Source organism: Halyomorpha halys, unplaced genomic scaffold (assembly GCF_000696795.3).
Source record: "Halyomorpha halys isolate HHAL.00 unplaced genomic scaffold, Hhal_1.1 Scaffold1794.1, whole genome shotgun sequence".
NCBI classification, from domain to species: Eukaryota; Metazoa; Arthropoda; class Insecta; order Hemiptera; family Pentatomidae; genus Halyomorpha; species Halyomorpha halys.
In genome coordinates, this window is record NW_027113207.1 from 112,019 (window position 1) to 116,576 (window position 4,558).

The 4,558-nt window shown below is 27.2% G+C and overlaps 1 non-coding gene across 1 annotated transcript; it reads left to right on the forward strand.

The window, feature by feature from the left end:
- The first annotated feature begins 55 nt into the window (after positions 1-55).
- Positions 56-1,737, forward strand: LOC106690648 (uncharacterized). Its single transcript, XR_010844357.1, has 2 exons — positions 56-186; positions 1,454-1,737. It is a non-coding gene; the product is annotated as an uncharacterized protein (transcript).
- Positions 1,738-4,558: the final 2,821 nt, after the last annotated feature.

Here is a 4,558-nt window from a genome sequence, read left to right on the forward strand (position 1 = left end):
TATAGGTTATATTTCGCTACCTGACTTGGGCAGAATTATTCAGATTAAAATGAAAGATAGAAGCTCAAGAATCGAACTTGAAAGAGCTTTTCAACTAATGGATAAGGAAGAAAAAGGTTTCATATCTATTGATGATCTTAGGAGGGTTGCTAAAGATATTGGTGAAATTATATCAGAAGAAGAAATGCAAGTAAATATGAATATATATTTCTGTTTATCTCCTGAAGTAAAAAGATAGAGTAATATATTCCAGAATGTTTCAAAATTTCATGAAAAGTTTATATCCACATAAGCTAATTAATTCATATTATATAGTAATAGTAAATATGCACAACTGAAATGTTCCTTTTAACCAATTATCCTCTTTTATTTGGAGTACAGTGCCTCCGGTTGGTGTTTGATGCCTTTGGAAGGCATATTTGCAGTTCCATGTATATCACAATTATCCGTGTTGGTAAAGGCAGTTGACTTATCCAAGTATTTCTGCTTTGATTTAAAGTTAACTGGAATTGTGATCAATACATCAGTGTTATTAACCTACTTTATATAATATTTTTCTTATACATAATTTTTTCCGACAAAAAAAAAAATATAAATGATAGGCAACACATTCTACTGCTATGAAAGAATATTTCACAAATTGTTCCTTGTGTTTACTGGTTCATGATGTTTGAAATGACGCTTACCTACCTCTAAAATTTTATTACAAATTCTTCTATTGTTATAGCTATTATGTATCTTATTTCTGCTTATAAATTGATTTATTAGAATTAATGTAATTTTAGAAATTAGTACCATGATTTTTTAAAAATTCCTTTTTTGAGGTTTATATTCTTATAAGCATCCATGCGAAATGAAATACCCAAGTGTAGTAAAAGAAATTTGTTTTTAATTTAAAAAAAAAAAAAATTGGTTGCTAAATAAATGTCAAAACTGTAATTCCTCCTTTACTTCTACTTCTAATGGCATTTCCTATATTCCATTTAGATAATAAATATTGTGTTTCAAGTAACTACTCCAATTTTTGTTTTATTTAGCAAATGAATTTAATTTTATAACTGACTTCTTAATATTTCAAATATACTATGTTTTATCCCTGTTGTTGCTTTAGTTGTGATAACTCATGACTACTATATTTATCCCTGTTGTCGCTTAAGTTGTGATACTTCGTAACTCAAAAATTGAAAAATACAATTTAATTACTAGAATATCTCTATTGTTACACCATTGTTTTGTCGTATGGCTATATAATTTTTTCTGACTGAGAATTATTATATCTTATGAGAATAGATATCTCCAGTATGAAGCATTAATCCTTTTTTTCTCAAATGTAAAAGTTTTTTGAGTGTTAAGTGGTGTCACAACTTAAGCGATGGTGAACTCTTGTTCATAATCTTAATTTATTCATACATTATATATCTTTATAAATATTATACCTATGTTCTGTGGGCAGGAAATGATAGATGAAGCTGACAGCAGTAACACTGGCCATGTTTCTAAAGAAGATTTCTTAAACTTTATGAACAAAGTTCAAGATAATGGTACATTTCAGTAAAGTTTTTCATGAAAAAATACTCATTCCATTGCCAGCAGTGATTAAACTATGAGAGTTAATCTTGGGTGTAGAATACCCATGCAAAATTATGAGATTGAATAAATACTCCCTTTTGTAATTTGTTTTTCTTCTGTATATTTTAAAAGTAATTTTCAATGAAAATATATTAAATGCTTAAGTTATTTTAGGGGGTCTCATTGCCAAGGTTAATGTATTAATTTTAATTATAAATATATTAAAACTTACGTGCTTGGTATAATTCTTCCTTTGCTTATTAAGTTCTTTTTTGTTAGTACATCACTTGATATAGATTATTTAGTTCAATTTCAAGTTTTAAGCTGTTTTTTAGAATTGTTCTAAACTTTGGTCTGATTTTGATCCAACATGAATGTATTTAATTTATATGACTTTTTCAGAAACTTTGAATGTGATTAGAAAAACTTTCTTTGTATTAAATATTGTTTCTGTTTATTTTATGTAAGATCTTGCATTTTTAAAATTAGATTTTGTCACTTAAGATGTGATACCTTGTAATTCTGAAAAAATCAACACATCATTCTTTAGATATCTTGTCACATACCATCGTATTGTAGAATACTCATATGTTTTCTTCTTTTAAATATCTCTGGTTTTCAAGATGTCATAAGATTCATGGGCTAATTTTTTAGTATAAAGAATTTGGCTAAGAATGGGCTAATTTTTTAGTATAAAGAATTTTCGGACATATGAGTTTTCATAGTCCAAGTGACAATATATTTCTATTTAAAATTATAATAATCAAAATAAACAAAGAAAAATATGAATAAGTGGGAAAACATTTAATAGAAGCATTTTAAACTATGGACCAGCTGGGGATTTATATCGTATTCTCCTTATGAAGCTTTTAATCAAGACTAAAATTGATAACTGCTTCGAAAGGATTTCAGCGGAATATTCCCAGAGAATTATTAAAAGTTAAGCTGCATTCTCAAATAAAAATCACTATTTAGTCATTTTTACCTAATGCATATAATTTTTAACTATACAATAAATAATATTAAACTATATATGAACTATGTACTGCATAAAATTTTAGTTATGTTCTTATTAATTATGTTCTTAATAAGCAAATAAGTTTTAAGTAAAAAATCTGCAATAAATTACATAATGTTTACATTTATAGAACGTTGTTATGTATTAAAAGTACATTTCATTGTTTATCCAAAAAATTTAACTAATTAATTTTAGTCTTTGCTATTCCAACAATGAAAAATCGATATTTTTCTATTTATTCTCTTTGAGAAACCTTTAGGTTCAATGTATAGAGGATTGACTAGAGTTCAAATTGACATTTTTTTGTTGTAAAAGGCTCTGATTATGTGATAACTTTTTTCCAAGATTTAGGCACTTAAACTTTGTTTCTACCTCAAAGTTCAAAGCTGAAATGTGATTCTAACAATCTGCTCTAAATTGAGCAGAAAATATTGGCAAATAAAGATTTCTATTAACTAGTTAAAGAAAACATTGAAAAATGCTAGAGAAAAAAAAAGTGAGTACAATATAGAGGAGATATAAGAATAATATAAAAGTAATAGAAGATGTGCTGTTAACAAAACTGAAGATCATACACAACCAAATTACATAAAATTAATATTTAATGCAGATGTCAGATTTGTTTCATGCGCTTTTAAAAACGTCTATATTCAAATTGCTTCACAAATCTAAAAATGAAAATTTTGTTAAGTCCTGGATAGGCCCTTTAATTTCACAGAATGTCTCATTGGTTTCAGTGAACGGTCCTTCAAGTGCCTATAAGGCCACATTTTTAAAAATTTATCGTTAACTCATATTTTCCTTATTATTGGATTGGTGCTTTTTAAACATAATTTCAGTAACTGCTATTTTCGAAAAACACAAAATGCACTTTACAGATCCGAAATCGGACCATCCGTTCAGGAGTAAATAGAAAAGTAAATTTTGGTGCGTCCCATGAAGCGGTACATTTAGTCTTAAGGCTAAATGTACCGATTTTTAGTAAGTTTTTTTTTCAAGAGATGGCAGCACTTTCGGGGCAAATTTACTTTTCTTATTTGAATACGGAATAATAAATTTCCCATATGTAAACGGATTTACCATCTAGAACCTCATAGAAGTTACTGAAATTGGTTCATTAATTTTTGTTGTAATTATTTTGGGGTTTAAAAAAATTATCTTTGTTATTATTTGTAAATCAAAAAAAGTGAGCTTATAGGCACTTGACCACAAGAAAATAAAACAAATCTGCGCAAACAGATTCACTTTTGGTAGCATAGGATGATCGTAAAGAGAAAAATACGATTTAGGATTAAAGCCGCGATATTTGTAATTGCTAGACCAGAGGAAGTGGCAGCTTACCCCCACTTCACTAGACGTTGTTGCCACGAGAGGCCCAATGTTTGTCTGCTTGATCTATATATTTCCATGCATTGTTGATATTTTTTATTTTTTCACTAATACCAAGGTGGAATTTCGAAATGAGAATACAACATTTTTAAAATTAAAATAATTTTAATTTTAATAAAAATGTTTTTAAATTTTTTTCTTTAGGTAAATTTTGATTTCCTTGTCAAAATATTTCATTGCTAAATTTATCATAATTTACCATTGTAATCACTTTATTGTATTAGTTTATTTTTCTCATATTTAGAAAAATAAAAAAACGAAAATTAGAAATAAGTATTGTATCGAAAAATTGTTCATTGATAGATGAGAAGATAGTCGACCGTGGATTTTTATTAGAGAGAATAATGTAGTTACAATAGAGAGTATCCGAGAACCAAAAAAAAGGCGAACCGTCCATATCGAACAATTAAAACTTCCGGCAATGATAATATAGAGACTGGACTGTTCTCATATCACCTCCACTTGAAATGTAGTTATTTATTTAATTTTTTAATGTTGTGTTTTAGTTTATTTTTGACGTTTCTATTTTTTTGTTATTTTATGTTGTTCATTTTATTGTACCAGAAATCTTTTTCTTTATTT